The following is an 18,685-nucleotide window of genomic DNA, read 5'->3' as shown; positions in this document are numbered from 1 at the left end:
ATTTTTTAACATTTAAATTGAAGATTTCAAATATATGAACCTAAAAAGTTTTATTTTATGTGTCAGCAGCATGAGGAGACCACCTAGCGGTACAGTGACACAGCCTGGAAGTGGCGGAAGCATGAAGAGACCATATAGTGGCTGAATGACACAGCCTGGAGTTGGCGGCAGCAAGAGGAGACCATATAGTGGCTGAATGACACAGCCTGAAGTTGGCGGCAGCAAGAGGAGAGCATATAGTGGTTGAATGACACAGCCTGGAGGTGGCGGAATCATGAGGAGACCATATAGTGGTTGAATGGCACAGCCTGGAGTTGGCGGCAGAAAGAGGAGAAAATATAGTTGCAGAATGACCCAGCCTGGAGGTGGCAACAGCCTGACGAGACCATAGGGCCTCACAATTGAAACATTTAAACATTTGAATTGAAGATTTCAAATACATGAACCTAAAACATTTTATATAACGTGCCAGCAGAATAAGGAGACCACATGGCGGTACACATGGCGGCAGCAAGAGGAGACCATATAGTGGCTGAATGGTACAGCCTGGAGTTGGCGGCAGCAAGAGGAGACCATATAGTGACTGAATGACACAGCCTGGAGTTGGTAGCAGCAAGAGGAGACCATATGGTGGCAGAGTGAGCTCAGGCCTCTCGCTGTGACTCCTGCTGCCACTTGCCTCTAGTATGCACAGGTTAAACTTAATGGAGGACAATACGCTTTTAGTGCTCTGCTCACTTTCTCTCTCAATCTCTCTCCCTTCCCTATCAGTGCTTCTAGGCTGGATTTGGGCTTGAGGTGAATCGCTGCTGTAAAAATGCTTTTCTGTGCAACACACTGCTCTTTGTCCCGCTCTCTCTGCAATAGAACGCTGATGTGACTGGCCGCAAGATGGCTGCTGATTATATAGGGCTGTGACATGCTGCATGTGATTCAGGGTCATCCCGCCTACCCGCCTTCCCGCCTTCCCAGAGTTCCTTACCCCATGTCCTCACATGTGGATCCGCCATTTTAGATGCCCTGGAGCCTGGACCGCACTAAATGGAGTTTAATGAAGCGATTTGTGCGATCAAATCGCGGCGATATTCGCATTTGTTGCAAATCAAATTTTCCTGAAATTCGCAAGGAATTCGGATTCGGCAGTACGATTCGCTCATCCCTAGTTAAAACTGGGCATGATTTACTCCCATTTTATACATGTAAAATGCTCATTTGATATAATTTGATGTAATGATCTCTTTACAAAGTAATATAAATGATGCCTGAACTAACCTACTTCTGTGACTAAGCTTAATATTATTAAATAACATACTAAGGCTTGTTTCACACTAGCAAATTACTCAGTTTAGCAAGTTCCGTCAGCTGTCAGCTGTCACCGACAGTCACAGTAACCAAATCCTATACGTCCGTTAGAAAATCCCATTATAGTCTATGGGATTTTTCTATTATCCGTTTAATCTATTATAGTCCGTTATTAATAACGGACGTTATTTTGTGACGGAAGATAGAACAGAAGAAAATAGTTCATGAACTATTTTCTTCCGTACTATCTTCCGTCACAAAATAACGTCCGTTATCAATAACGGACTATAATAGATTAAAAGGGATATTAGAAAAATCCCATATACTATAATGGGATTTTCTAACGGACGTATAGGATTTGGTTACTGCCGGTGACCGCTGATTTTAGGACGGAACTAGCGACGGAACTTGCTAAACGGAGTAATTTGCTAGTGTAAACAAGCCTAATACATCAGTAATTTATATCTGACATTACGTCATTGATATTCTTTATATATTTTAATTTATATTATGGTCTGTTTTTTTTTTACTTTTTAATGTCGATCAATTGTAACCAATTAATGTGCATATCATTTTTATAATAACAGCGTTATCATTTTTTATATTGCAAAAGTTAGTTCTACCAATACTTCATAGAATTCATATTTGGGAAAATAGTCAGGGCCCAGATATGGTGAATTGCATTGTTTGTATATTTTTGCCAATTCATAATGATCATAATATTTTTTATATTTTTGTTGACCATAATTAATAATTTAAAATTCATAAATGAGTTATTACCCTGACGTAAAGGGTGATGAGCCTCTCCCCCTTTGTCTCCCTTACACCTGCTTTTAGCTTGTTTTCTATCTTTAGGGTGGACAACTCCAGAAAATTGTTGAAAGCAAAAATTTTGCAAAGCTGGATTTTCAGCGTAAGACCTTAAACACTTTGAGTTTAAACACTCTTTACTACAATACATTACATTCAAATGTATAAGGCCAAATGTATAAGGTCATATCTGCTACCATTCTCTCCAGTGTTCAACTTGATGTCTTGCCCGTGGACTTTCTTTTGCCCCTACATGTAGATTTGATTTATTTCGGACTCTGTTGGACTTAAACCGTTTTGTGCGCAACATTACTTTACGTAAACATTTTGAAAATATTGAGAAAGATGTTGCTTTAAATGTTATTAATGATGTTACAACTGATGTTACTGTATCTGACCACTCTGACATAAATATTTCTTTGCATTCATCTCATGTGTCAGGTTTTCCACATGTATCTTCATTGAATTCCCCAGCTGGCTTCAATTTTTTTGACCTTGCTCTGGCGTCCAATTTACAGAATCAATGTGACACCAATTTTGTCACTGACATTCCTGAGTTTTCTACCACTAACAGGGATTTTTATCCCATTAGGTCTCGTAATCCGGCACTGGACATTTTCCAAGATGCCGTGGAGTCTGATTTGACTGTGCTGTCCATGCAAAATAATCATATTAAATTTAATTTATCATTTAAAGAAAGGAGTGCTTTAAAGGAATTGGAAAACATGGACAGCATAGTCATAAGACAGGCACATAAGGGAGGGGCTGTTGTCATATTGGATAGGGGTCTGTATAGTAAATTACATTTGGAGATGTTAAATGATTTGGATACATTCAGACCCCTTCGAGGTGATCCGACTCCCTCTTTAAGGAAGACCTTAGACTCCCTTGTGCGCTTGGGGGTAGCGAATGGACATATTACAGAAAGTATTGCCAAGTATCTGATCATTGATAGTCCTGTTACACCTATATTCCATTCGCTCCCAAAAGTACACAAGGGGGTCTTCCCTCCCCCCCTTAGGCCTATAGTTGCGGGGATATCATCTTTAAATGAGCGCTTGTGTGAGTGGATTGATTTGCTCCTGCAGCCGCTCATCCCCACTAACCCAGGCCATATCAGGGAAACTAAACATGTGTTAGAAATGTTGGATCAGATTCAGTGGGAGGACAGGTACATGTGGGTGACTGCTGATGTCACTTCACTGTACTCTGTCATACCTCACCACCTTGCCCTGTCAGCTTTGTCGTGGTTTTTAGAAACCTATTCTCGATACCCCTGTGGTCTCGGGGAATACATGCTATTGGTAGTTGAATATTTGTTGAAACACAATTTTTTTTATGTTCAATGGCATGTATTTCCTACAGACCACAGGAGCATCGTTGGGGGAGAAGTTCTCCCCCTCTCTCGCCAACATCTACATGTGTTGGTGGGAGAGGGGGATTCTCTTCGCCCCCAGCAATTCCCACAGTCACGCCATAATATGGTATGGCCGCTACATTGATGATCTACTATTTATTTGGGGATCAAGTGTAGCAGCCATACAGGATTTTTCCGAGTACCTAAATCGGAATGAACTTAATCTAAAATTCACAGTGACTGTGGAGATTGAAACCATCAACTTCTTGGATTTGCGCCTCTCTGGTGACAGAGAAAGCGGCCGGGTTTTGTCATCTAACTATAGAAAGAGTTCTGCTGTTAATTCCATCCTTCATGCCGATTCCTGTCATCCCAGACATGTTATACAAAATCTCCCTACGGGAGAATTCATCAGAGCATGGCGAAATTGTGCTCGGGAAGTTGATTTTAGGGAAGAGGTTGTTTCTATGGGCAACCGCCTTAGAGCAAGGAAGTACCCTCAGTGGGCAATAGATAAGTCTCTGGCGGTTGCAAGTAGTAGAGACCGCAAGTCCCTTATAGGCGCTACTAGAGATGGGCATGGTGGAGCATATAACGGTGAGGAAGATTATACTAACTATTATAACAATGGAAACAGTAATGCTATTCCTAAAAATAAGAGTAACTCACCAGTTATCTTCTCCATTTAATACAGTGTAGATTTCCACACCATTAAAAAAGTCATTAACAGATACATGCCCATCCTTACCAGTGATCCGGATTTCAAACAGATTCTGACAGGTGGTCACAAATGTGTGTCTAACACATTTAATCTTATTTTGTATTGTTCGATCTGCTCCGGTTCCGTGCAATAACATAATCCCATAGTGCACGTGCACGTATATAATATCTCTATGTGCGTGCACTTGGGATATGCGGTATACCTTTTTTACTGTTGTATGAAAATAATAATAAAATTAAAGAAGTAATTCCCCCTTTTTTTTCCTTTGGAAAAATATACTAACACAATAAAGGTATCGTTTTCCATATTCACCCTTACTGTTTTTAGTTTTTATATTTGATACATGTTTTTAACTTGTGTTTATATCTATTATGTGTATTGCAGTAGCGGTTGCTAAGGGTTTTTGCATGTGGGTGGGACGCACCTGAGATTGCAGGTGTGTTTTGTGACGTCATGTCCGCCTACCCACATATATAAAGAGATCTCTGTGTACTATACTGCATGTATGACTAAGGCCTTGTTTTAAGGCCGAAAAGCGTCACTGTACCTGTACCTGTGTTCCTGTATGTGCCATCTGGTGAAATAAACGTTATCCTCCGAGATTTGGACGCTGGACTTCCTTCTTTTGTTCTTATTTGTGTAAGGTGATACAATAGGGCTAAATCATCATTAACTCACATGATCAGACCTAGAGATAAGCAAACTTTTAAAAATGTAGGTACAAGTGATTTGCCGAACTCTGGCCAAAATTTTGGTTCTGGCCAAGTTAGTTCTGGTTAAACTTGTACCTCACCTGTGTATAACAATATCTAAGAGCCCTAAAAGGTCTTTATAAAATTATTGATCACCTAGGAGTGTATCTCAGAATTTTAAAAGTCACAGCAACATGCATGTCTATGGGTTTAAATGATGGCAGAAGAGATGCAGAACTCTTTTTGCTGCTTTCTCTACAATAATACATATATATATATATATATATATATATATATATATATATATATATATATATATATATATTTGGCCCTACTCCTATCTGTGTTGTTTACTGATCACTGTCCCTCACAGAGATCTTCTTCTAACACATGCTACCTCTAAAATGACTGCTAAAGTTATGTGCTTTGGCTTTAATAGTGGATTTCACATCACCCCTATTTCAGCTGGGAAAGGTATATGCAAGGAATTAGGGGCTACCCTGTCATGTGATCCTTTTTCCTCTTTTATGCCATGTGGTTGATGTAATTTTAGCAGGTTCCGCAGAACCCAAGTTATACAGCTCCAGTTCGCTCATCTCTAATCAGACCTCCCCTACAAAGGACCACAAGGTCTGGCAGTAAAGCAGAGCTCAGTCAGAACTTGAGTACATCATACCTAATATACAGTTTAATGTAATAAACATACACATATACACCAGTGCCCCTAGTAAAATACATTTTAGAAGAATGTTTTAACAAGACAGCAGGAAGAAAAAATAGTTCAGGGGTCCATTAACACATAGGAAGCCTGTCTTTATGGTTGTCACAAGCCACCGGAATACTGCAGACAGGTCTTCTTCTTCAACACACTCCAAAGGCTGACTGTCTTCATACAATTTCTCCCTGTGTCTAGCCTTCTGCTTAGCACTAGTTGGGGTAAGCAAAGACAGATATGATAGCACAGACCATCAAGACTATTTCCACTGATGTTGATGCCAGCGCTAGTGGGACTGCAGATGGTAGGTGTGGTGACATTGTAAGGCATCATGCTGAATATGCTCAGGGGGTGCAAGAAGCCTATGAGCAGACATCAGGCATTCATGGGGAGGGTGGGGACTGTGAGGGGATGTTTGATCATGATGATGTCAGTGATTAAGAGTGAAGCCAAGGTAGGGCCAACACATCTGTCAAATGTACCAGAATGTATCAGGAGAAATTGAAGGCAATGCTGCTGCATCTGTAGGCTTAGGAAAAAAAAACATCCAGAAAAGGGGAACAGTCGGGAGGTGGTGTACCAAAAAGAAAGTAAGGGCACAGTCAGCGTCCAGATTTAGGAGTTACAGCTCCACGTAAGCACATGGAGCAGCATCAAAAAGCCTGGCTACAAGTATCCCTAGTTCACCAATGCCTGCTGTTCGTGGGCTATAACTATCACTAGTCCACCACTTCCTGCCATCCACTGGCTACTACATCTACCACCAGTTCACCAACCTTGCTGCTGCTAATACCAGCCAGGCTTACACATATACAACCCATGATCCCAGAAAAAGGGATAATTTTATTGGCTTCTCATACTAAAGCTATTTCTACTTCACTATTTTGGGATACCAATCCTGTTGCATCTTCCAGTATCTGTGTGCATTTAAATAGCGGTATATATCTGTCAACAAAAAGGATTCTTCATTAACCTTTTATTTTAATGTGACAAAGCATAAAAAATCCTCTAGCGCAGTGTGTTTTTAAAGAAGCTGTTAGATACCATGGGTTACTGCATGTGTCCATAACTGTTACATACCGCAGCCTCAAAACCAACAACTACTTGAATAAAATCCTAGCAATGTTATACAAAGCTTTAGAGCTCTTAGGCAGTATTATACATGAGTTTTTAAAGTTATTGCATTCAGGGCCAGCCCTACCATAGGTCCCGGTGGGGCCATGGTCCCAGGCAGCACTTTTTAAGGGGCGGCACTTTGCTGGTTGAGATTTTTTTCTAAGCCTCTAGAATATTAATATTCACTGTGCTGCGCCTGCCCGCTGCTGGTCACTGCTTTAAAGCGGCTGTGGTGCAGGCCAGGTTGCTGAATAGGCAGTTGGCGCCACGGCCGCTTTAATTCAGTGAGCTGCCGTGGGGACTGCCGGTACTGACGAGGGACACACTGAAGTAGCAGCGAGGAGCTGCGCAGGAGGACGTCAGGGATGTCACTTGTCCCAGAAACCGGATGCACCCCTGCTTGCCGCACCAGTGCTTGAGCCAGCTGAAGACACAGGACAGGTCACAGGTGAGATATATTAATTAAAATGGCACAGTACAGGGGGTATCAGAGGTGGGGGTGAGGTTATGGCACAGAATTTCTGCTTCCGGGAATTCCGCTTGCAAAATTCCGTCTCAAATTAAAACCCATAGACTTCAATGGGATTCTGCACTCCCATTCACACTTCTGAATTCAGAAGCAGACAATGATAGTTAAACTTTCCTTCCGAGGTTACACTTTTTTTGTGAACACAAGGATTGTGTTACCTGAAATACTAAAACCCTCATGGAAACCTGATAGAATCCATTATTAGGGTGCCCATTGGAATTTACTGGGATCCATTTGAAAATGCACTTGTCAAAGCTGTCATATTTGTTATGAATGTAATCCATAACTCTGCTGTGAATATAGCCCCAGGCCTTGTTCACATGTATTAGATTTCACATGCACTTTGATTTAGATCCCACTGCTAAATCTGCATACAATTCACAAATTGTTAATTTTGAGTGGATTTTCTGTGGAATCTTCCTATTAAAATCAGTGGAGCCTGAAAATCCAAATTTGAGATGCAGTTTTGCTAAATACATAAGGATTTGCGTCCATATCATGTTGCTCAGGCAAGGAAATCAAACACAATGGAGTAAAGTTCTCTGAAACGATCATAGCAGGAGGGTGCTTTGAAAGAAACGGTTCCCTAGTGGCAAACCTTTGTCAAATTTTTATGCTATACCATGTTGTAAGCCTTATCTAACCCAACTGATTAAGCTGGCAAAACCTGGGAAACGTGTCTGAGAATTGAGACTGTGAAACTCTTGAGTAGAGTTGCATAAGGAAGATTTCCATGGGGTTGGCCATTTTAGGGTGGGTGATCTGTGTGGGGGAGACAGTGTAGGACTGCATTTAGGAACAGTGTGCCATACTGAACCCTCATTACTTTACAAAATCCTCCTGTAGTGATCATACTGGAGAAATTTACTATAGTGACACTAAATAACATCATAGCTCACGTTTCTCTCTTTGGAAAACCCTATTGATCTACTGAAAGGGAACTCACTGCTTCATTGAAAACCCATATTAGGCTTGTAAGTCAACATTGTAGAATTGTATATTTGCTTCACCTTATATTTTTAAATTACATTTTGAAACAATTGGCTATATGCAGGTATTTGGTTAGCCTTTTTTAAGGTATTTATAAAAAGTGAATTATTAAATGGGACATTATTTTAGTAATATAGATAATATATAGGATTTGATTATTTGTACACTCATTTCATTTTGGTTTGTGGAATCATTTTCATTGTGCATAGAATTCCATAGTCACAACTGCTGAAAACACTACAAAAATTTTTTATAAAAAAAAAGGCAGGCATAAAAATTGACAAAAACTATATGAACTAGCCTAATACCCCAGGAAGCATTGCAATCTGCAGTTCACTATTACACTGTGGAACACTGTCTACACGATTGAGGTCAGAGGACGAAGTCATGTTTAAAATATATCTCATGTGTCAGTAATGTAGTCTGTTGTGCAAAGAGAACTTCTGCTTTTGGCAAAGTTCACCTAAAAGAATTCCCTCAATCATAAATAGAATAGAAAAGACATAATTAAACATTTATATAATCCCATTAGTCAAGAAGGGATTTTATTTGGAGTTTATGAACTTTGAATTCCTTTAAACTCACAGAAACATCTCACCCTGTAAGTCTTTGATGTATTGGCAGAAGGCACCTTTTTGAAAAAAGCACAAATGTAGCTCAATAAAATCTTATGACAAAAGCAAATATTCAGCACCTAAATGTTACAAAACCCTGCCAGGAGTATTGTGTTACTCATTACCACAGCTGGAAAAAACTGCAGGTCAACCAAAGTTTATTTAGATAATTTGTTAGGAACATATATGTACTGTAGTACTTGTTAGTATTCTTAGGAGAACAAAGTTGTAAAAAAAGGGATGTTATGGTTAGATCTATCTTAAACCACATTATGATTTCTCTTAATGAAAGTATAAGTGCCTTAAAGTGGACCTCTAGTTACCCCAAAATAATGTCCCTTCATTAAATAGTTTAGGGTGCCCTGATCACACACCATTTTAGAGTTTCTTGATATGTCCTCAAGTTCCTGAGATATGAGGGTTTATAGTTTGTCTGAGAATTCAGGAAATCAGTCCTATGGGCGTGAACCTAATTTTAATGAATGAATATCAGGTGATGGGCGGGGTTATACAAGCAGAAGGTGTAAATGTTTTTAATACATGTCCCCTGACTGTATAATCCTACCCTATACTTGGGGGGGTAGCCATGGGTCCTCTCAAAATTTTGTCTATAATGTTATAGCTATTATGGTGGCTCATCCCATGACTCTGGATGTAGATCTTGCAATTTTGAATATTTGAAGTTGGCAGAAGGTATAGACATTGGGACTGAAACTTCCAAAACTCCACTCTGTATACAGCTATAATTTGTTATAGCACATGGGTTCGCACGGGAGCCTGCACCTTAACCCTGTGGTGGTCAAACCTGCAAGAATGGCACAGTCCATCAAACATAGAGTAGAGAAATAATGGGGCCACTCATATTTATGTGGTCAGTCTTCTTTATTGCACCACCTGCACATACATCAGCTTCCAGCAGGGTGCCGGACTAGGTGGGTGTGATGATACCAATGTATTTTTACCTGATACAATAAAAAAGACAGAAGCTTGACCACATAAATGTGAGTGCCCCATTATTTCTCTACTGTATGTTAAGTATTTGAAGGTTGAACTCATGCCAACCCAGCCATGATCAACCCAGCCAAATTTGCTAGGAGATTTAAACAGATGCAGGACCATCTCTGGAGTTACACTTTAACTTATGGCTTTTTTGCCATTTAAATACAACAACATTTCAAAAAGGAAGACATGAGATGAAAAGGTTGTATGAGGATGACTAAGCACAATTGCTATTAAAAGAATAATACATTACATTTAAAAAATATATATATTTATTATATAGATTAAAGAAAAGTTTCAAACCAAGTTAAGTGGTTTGAAAAAGAACCAAAGTTGCTCCAAAGGGACCTCACCTGAGTTTGTTCTTGTTTAGGACTCATTTTATGCCCTTTATCTAACTCATAGTGATGGAATGTTTAATTGTGAATAACATTATTTTTATCTTCTCAAATTGTATCCACGTATTGAATCATATATAAACAGTATAAGGTACTGTGTTGCATGTGCTCAGGCTGGGCTAAAAACAAATTAAATTGTGTACTAATTTGCCCTGATTCTCTGCCACTGCTGTCACCAGCACCAATCCAATGCTACCCGGTTCTACTGAACAGCCCCTCCTGGTCTTGACACTAGGAAGTGCATGCTCAGTCAACCACTGGCTGAAGTGGGCCACTGCTGTAGGCTATTATTGGTTTAGCAGGCATTTCCTTGCATTTTCTTGAGGTAGTGGCAGGAGATAAAGGGAGGCCAGTACTCAATTTTTATAGTTTTTTGTCTCAAATTATCTAGACAACCCCTCTATATATGAAATACATATGAGATATCTCTTGAAACGAAAATTGGACAAAACCTTTTCTTATTGCTTTTAGAAAGAATAGTATTGGTAAAGAAAAGACCAAGAAGTTGGTCTAGCCTTTTCTCCCTTTGTGTAGAATACTTTCATGGTTTGGCTGAATTGCTGTGTTTTTACACTCTGTTGTCTTTGCTTCTCTGTCTCAGACTCAGCTGAGAATGAACAAATTGCCTGGTTTTACTTTTTTCAACAAAACTTTTTTATAGATTATCTCATGAGATTTTAGAGGTGTTCACATCACGTTTTCACGTATGCGCTTTTTCCCCGGACCTAAAACTATGGTCAACCACGGTTTTAGGTCCGGTTGTAAAAGGGCATACGGCGCAAAAATGAGCTGACCGAACTTTTCACTCCGGCCGGCTCATTGAAATGAATTACATACGGGAGCGCATACGAAGGCATACGGGAGCATGAGGTTTTAGCTCCCCCCTGCCGTATGCCCTCCTGTATGGGAGAAAACCTGATGTGAACCCAGCCTTAGACTTCAACCTGTAAAGTATTATTTTAATGCGCACACTCATTAAAACTAATTTTTGCTCTTGCACTCCTTATAGAAAATAAAAAAAATCGTTCTAATACTTTATACTTTATTGAAAAAAAATTAAGATTTCTATGTTTTATTTGTGTTTAAAAAAGCTGCCACTAGGTGTCTCTCTACTTGTCCAGAGCACATATCCCCCCATCTTTTGCACAGACTTTGAACTCCTGCTGGCCTGACAGAAGTCCAAACACAGGAAATGCAGTCTGAAGTGCGGAAGTGGGTGTGTCCAGCCTTATCCAATCATAGCTCATCTGACACTTAACTGCCGTTTGCTGTTGGTTGCAGAGTAAGGGAGGAATTTCTCCCCTGTATGGCTTCAGATGATGTCACACCTGCTGGGTAATGCCCCTTCCCAGTCTGTGAACCAGATCCTGAGGCTGAGCAGAAAATACAGAGCAATATCAAGGTAGAAAACTAAAAAATTATAAAAATAAAGGCAGGGGGTGGTTTATCATAACGGGACAGGGAACTGGAAGGGTTATAAAATGTATCAAGTTAATGAGAGGTACACTTTAATATGTCCATTGTATCTGAAAATCTTTAGAGGTGCTTTGGAATATTTACATCTAAAATACAGGTGTGTCTTTCTCTAATAAATGTTTATTACCCTACTTTGGCAAGTTAAGCCATTGGCACTCATATAATATAAATACTTTGTTTCTTTGCAGATAAAATCTTTACTACATGTTTTCTTTTGTTATGCTCTTTGTAAACTAAGATATTAAGAAATATTATTTAAGGTGTTGTCTAGTTTAAAAATTACATATTAAGAAATGTCTAGTTAATAAAGGGGATTTCCCATCTTTAACTGCACTTAATAAGCTGGAACCAAGATAATCTATTTCTTTGCAGGAGCCTAATACGCCTTACATAGACTGCCACTAATTTTAGTAAGAATAATGCTGTAGTTTTCCCCTAGTAGTACTGCAAGGAAATCAAACATTTTCTGGCAGATTCCCACAAAAAATGACAGCTGATGTCATATAATACCTTGTGATCTGTTTTGATTTTTTAGGGGCTCCGTCAAGCAAAACAGGATTTTACAAAATTAATTACCTCTTTAAATGGCAGCATTGATAAGCTTGGTACATAGCTTGACATAGCCATGCGAATGAGACAGGCAAAACTACCAGGCTCCAGGTTTACTTATTGATATGTCTTATTACTGTAATACATTCAAGAAGAAAAAGTATTATGTTGCTTAGGTGGTCAATGGGCATTATTATGTCTAGGTTCCATGTGGTAGTGGGTAAAATGGACCTGGTGCATCCATTCTCAAGAGAATTTCCACAGTCAACGTCCCCAACCTTAGTTTTATACTGCCCTGCGAATGCCGGCTATTTATATCTATGATATCATGACAAACCCGAACACATGTTTACAGTGATATTCCAGTGCATTGAAAATGTTCCTGCTATCAAGAGAATCTTGGAGCAGGACCTGCCTGCTTAGTCAATCACTGATTGTAATGGGACAATACTAAAATCAGTGATAGGCTAAGCGGACAGGTCCTGCTCCAATTGCTCATCTTGGAAGCAGGCTGAAGATGAAAGCAAGAGACCAGAAGTAGAAGCAGGACCAGCAGAGGATTGGGGGTATGTAAGTACACTCTTTATTTTCTAATTGTTCACGGACCCAAGAAAATAATACCCCTTTAACCTCTGTAGTATATTTTCGGTGTAATTACACAACCCATTTCCATGTGGCCTCTAAGGGCAAATAGATGTCATGAAGGGGAGATACTCTAATAAAGAATGTTTCTTGCTCTTCCCTTCCCAGCTCATTTATATATTACATGGTCGGTTATTTATTGGATAACAATGATCAATTAATTGCTGATCAACAGGAATTTTTAAACCAAATCTACTGATTGTTGGGCATTCATTTTAAGAGAATTTTCTAGAATATCAAAAGCCCTTTAACCCCTTGGTGTCAGCTAATGTAACTTTACAGAGGGAAGCTAAGAGAATGCTTTGAATGGGCTCAGGACATAAACCTATTCCAACACAGCCAGTACCTGTTGTGTATTACAGCTGACACTTTGAGACCATCCAAGATTATCAGATACCAGTGATTTAACCACAGAGTTGATACAATCAACAGCGACCATGGCATCTAGACAGCGGAAATGGACTCTCTATTATTCAATGCTATCAGGAGATGCTGGTGGGTTTTCATATAAGCTAGTGGCCTTACAGTATTCCTATAAGTTAAATAAAGGATTAAAAAATATATAATATAAACAAAACTTAAAAGTAAAAAAAAAATCTTATTTTTAAAGGGGTACTCCGGTGCTTACACATCTTATCCCCTATCCAAAGGATAGGGGATAAGATGCCTGATAGTGGGAGTCCCGCAGCTGGGGACGCCCGGGATCATGCACGGGGCACCCCGTTTGTAATCAGTTCCCGGAGCGTGTTCGCTCCGGGTCTGATTACCAGCGACCACAGGGCCGGCGGCCGTGCGGTTGACCACAATCAGACCCGGAGCGAAAGGGGACAGATCATTTGCGGTTGACCACAATCAGACCCGGAGCGAAAGGGGACAGATCATTTCGGTCATTTAATCCCATTGCGCCTAATGCGCTGAGGCGATTGATTCATTCAACTTCTTTTCTCATTAGGATCTTGTCGCGATCGATCCCCTGTCCTTGTGCTAATACCCTTTCTATTCCTGCAAATTTTAAAGTGGCTGGTTCATTATTATGAATTTCTTTCATATGTGCCGGTAGTCTCGGAGCTCCTTTGCCTGTTCGTAAGCTGTACAGATGTTCCCTAATACGCTCATATAGGTGTCTCTTAGTTTTACCCACGTAATAGAAACCGCAAGTACACATGAGGCAGTATACCACGTGTGTACTGCGGCAAGTAATAAATTGTTGTACTGCATTCTAGTGCCTCCTAAGATGAAATTATTTTCTCCTAGGTTATACCTACAGAAATTGCAGTTCTTGCAGGTATGATTACCGATAGGGGCTGCTTTTTGGAGCCCGGTAACGGGTTGTTGTTTTGTCATTTTGTGTATTTGTTTTTGGCTACCTGATAGAGGTTTGGATCTGATTCAATTATATACCAGTGGTTCTGGATGGCTTTTTGGATGGCTTGATTCATGGGTGAATTATGAAAAGAAAGCACAAACCGCCGTGTCTGATTTTTTTGTTGTTTCTTTTTTCTAATTTCTTGTCTTGTTTTTAAACTCACTTTTTTATATGCATTTTCTTTAATCTGTGTTGGGTATTCTCTTTCAACCTGAGTTTTAGTTCTTCTGCTTGTGACTGGTAACCTGCTTCTTCCGAGTTCACTCGTTTCAGGCGCATGAACTGGCTATATGGTATGCTTTTCTGGACGTGTTTTGGGTGGGAACTATGGTAATAGAGTCATGAATTTTGCATAATTTCTTTCCTGTATCCTGTGGTTTTCAGGCAGTCGTCTTCCACCCAAATTTTCACATCCAGAAAATCCAACACACAACCTCCAAATTGATATGTGGAAAGCATATTCTGTTGATTGTGATTAGTGTTGCTCGCGAATATTCGCAATTCGAATTTTATTCGCGAATATAGCATATTCGCGAATTTGCGAATATTCGCGAATATAGCGCTATATATTCGTAATTACGAATATTCGTAATTTTTTTTTTTTTTTCACAGTACACATCACAGTGATCATCCCTCTCTGCTTCCAGCTTATGTGGTGTAAGAAGGCTCTAATACTACTGTGTGAAACTGGTGTGCGAATATCCGCATATGCGAAAATTCGCATATGCTAATTTTCGCATATGCGAATTTCCGCTTATGTTAATGTTTGTATATGCAAATTTTCGCATATGTTAATTTTCGCACACGCGAATATTCGCATATACGAAAATAAAACGAGAATATTACGAATATGCGAATATTCGCGAATATGACGAATATTCGTCCATATATTCGCGAATATTCGCGAATTCGAATATGTCCTATGCCGCTCAACACTAATTGTGATTATTAAGGCACTCAACAAAGTTTTTAAACTTGTCTTCCTGGCCATCCCACACTATGAAAATGTCATCTACATAGTGTAAATATTTTTTAATCTTGCTAATGTAAGGACTAGACATTGAAAATATCATCTTACTTTCCAATATTGCTAAATAAATTTTACACATTTTAATTTATCACTACATTATGTGGTGCTGCTGTTCAAAAATAGAAGTTGCCCTCCAAAAAACAAGCCCTCATACAGTTATACCAATAGAGAAGTATAACATTTATGGCAATTTAAAGATAAAAAAAAACCCTAAAAGTTCCCACTTAAACTATTGTGATGTCAAAAGGTTCAAATGTAAACATAGAATGTTGACACATCAATTTCTGCCTATTGAGAGAAATTAACAGTAAGTGTCGTTCATAGGTAAAAAAATATTTTAGTCAAAATTAATAAAATGCTAAATGTTATGTAAATTATGATTTGCGAAGTTAGCATTTTGTTTGTCAGTTAACTTTCTGTTCTGTTAATATTAATTTTGGAGTAGAAATGCACTAGTAAAGCTTAATTTACTATTTCATTTTCAAGCTTATCTTTTGCAACATAACAAGATTATTAAAAGATAATTTTTTTTTATTTAAGAAAAGAAATAAAGGACAGAAAAAAAAAACAACCAGTCCTAAATTGTTGTCCTTTATTTGAAGTAAAATTGTAATGTTTGTTACAAGGAGTTTGCTTATCTTTTTCGGTTACTACATTAAAAAATGTGAGTATTTTGCACATAAATGGGATGTCTAGAATGTCCTGATTACAATTGTCACAAAATTTATTAGGTTCTGGTTAACTACATTATCTCCTTGCCAAAGAGGATTGCAAAAAGCCGCCTTCCTATTGAAGGATAATGAATATAAATGTAAAGAGAACTCTTGTCACTTATGGAGTCTTGAAAGAAGAAACAAAATAGAAACTAGACAAGACAGCGGGACCACACATGATGCCTCCAGTGACTTAAAAGAAGCTTAGAGGTGCTGGTAACAGTAAACTGAATTGTTACCAAACCACTGTCCATGGGAAGACATGGAAAGACTTTGTGTGACTTATCAGCCAATTGATGCAACTTTACAAATTGTGCAAAAAAAAAAAAAAAAAGAATCTCAAAGTTTTTTTTTCTATATTTGTTAATTAAGGTCTCCTTAAGCATTCTTTCAACACATTCTTTTCCTAAAATACAATTTTTTTTTTTTTTTACAAAATAGAAAATGTACTAAAAGTGTTGGAGGGCAACACAAATAGGATATAATTTCAATTGTTAAATTTGACTTCTGAGCCACCATAGAAGAAAAATATTTGACATTTAGACTGATGTTTCCAATAACATCAGTGTTTGTCTTATAGTAGTCACAGATTTAGTGATAAAATTGCCAAAACTTCTGTGATCAGAATAATATATTTTTTTATTTGACCCCATGAAACATATAGCATTTTTACCTGGATTTAACATAAATGCCCATTAAATGAATAGGGATCTTAGACCAAGTTACTAGGGATGAGCAGCATTGCCTATATTTGAATTCGCAATATTTCGCGAATATATAGATGAATATTTGTCCTATATTTGCGAATTTCGCGTATTCGTTATATAATTGCATATGCGAGGGGAACTTTACTACTTTACGAGGGCAACTTTACTATTGGTTGCTAGGGATGTTATTGATAACCTCTGACAAGTGTATTTGCATCCTTTTAGTTGCCCCACAAGTGAAAAGAAGGAATTTGCGAATATGCGGAAAAAAGTGAATATTCGTAATTTCGAATATATAGCGAATATATTCACAATATATGCGAATTCGCGAATTTTTGCAATATTCGCGATAAAAATTTGAAATGCGAATATTCGCTCCCAACACTGCAAGTTTCCTGTATTTTCCCTTTTAACCCCTTCCCGCAGAACGCTGTATATATACGGTGGATGATGCGATACCTTTGCACATTCCACCGTATATATACAGTGTTCAGTAATCTTGCTCTCCTGCAGCGCTGCGGGGGTTAATCAGCTGAAGTTCCGCTGTGTCCGGTGGGAGTCTGGGCATGCTGGGAGTTGTAGTTTTGCAACATCTGGAGGACCACAATTTTGAGACCACTGTGTAGTGGTCTCTAAACTGTGGTCCTCCAGATGTTGCCAAACTACAACTCTCAGCATGCCCAGATAGACAATGGAAACATCTTGAGGGTCACACTTTGGCCTCATTGGTCTGCTGACTGCTCCTAGCTTTTCATGGGGTGCAGGTTTTTTTTGTTTGCACTTTTTTGGGGGCATATGCGGTCCCTGCCCCCAGTGACTTTTCTGCGCTGTGTGGCCGGACCGTACCCCATGTGCAGACTGCGCTTATTACTGATCAGTGATTTATTACTGATCAGCACTTTTTTGGGGCACAGGTCTTATTTATTTATTGCTCTTTTTTTAGGGAGTTTGTGGTCGGGCCACACAGCGCAGAACAGTCGCTGGTGGCATGGACCACAAACAACTACTAAAAAAAGAAAGAAAAAAAAACCGCAAAAAAACCCTGTACCCCAAAAAGACAGAACAGTCGCTGGTGGCAGGGACCATATACGCCCCCAAAAAGTGCAAAAAAAATTAATAAATCCTGCACCGTGAAAAAAAGCCTACAGTAAATGTAAAAAATAACTACACTACACCTACACTACACCCTGAAATAAAGTGAAAACACTACATTTACCTACGTGCACCCCCCCCCCATAAAATATTAATACCCCAAAGGCTTTTTGGTGGAGGAGGCATACGCCATGCCATTGCCTCCGACACAGACCGCCAATGAGGGAGAGGAGAAATACCCCATATTTCTTTCTCCTCCCCCATCATCATCCAGTGATGATGAGCCCCTCAGAAGGTGGCGCTGCAGGGCAATAACAGTAGAGGTCCCCATACTAGTGACCCTGTCCCCTATATAATATCCCCTGTCCCCCCCCCCATATAGGTGACCCCACCTTTATGAGCCACTGATCTCTAGGTTTTGTGGCAGCCCAGAAATCCAAATTGACCCCACAATCCTCACTGAAATGGACTTTACATTTCTTTTCGGTGAGGACTTTGTAAATTTCATGGTGGCTCAAACAAACTTTTGCATCCCAGCACCCTGAGGCAGAATTTTCACTGCAGATATTTCTGTGGCAGAAATACCAATTCCGGAGTACGCAATAAGCATAGACATGTCTATTCTTTTTGCGGAGTCCACACAGAAGTGCATTGCTGTCTATGAGACAGTGCACTTCCCAGCACTCATAGCGCCGACACGTTCTGCCAGCGCTCCGCTGTCAGTGGAATATCCGCACGGAAAATTTCTGCCTTCTGAACATAGCCTCAGCAGCCCTTATGCAAATCACTAATGTAGGCCTCAAATGTGCATGGCTCTCTCACTCCTGAGCCCTGTAGTAATTCAAGGCAACAGTTTAGGGCCACACA

This window comes from Hyla sarda, chromosome 3 (assembly GCF_029499605.1).
Source record: "Hyla sarda isolate aHylSar1 chromosome 3, aHylSar1.hap1, whole genome shotgun sequence".
Classification (NCBI taxonomy): Eukaryota; Metazoa; Chordata; class Amphibia; order Anura; family Hylidae; genus Hyla; species Hyla sarda.
This window is presented reverse-complemented; position numbering follows the sequence as displayed.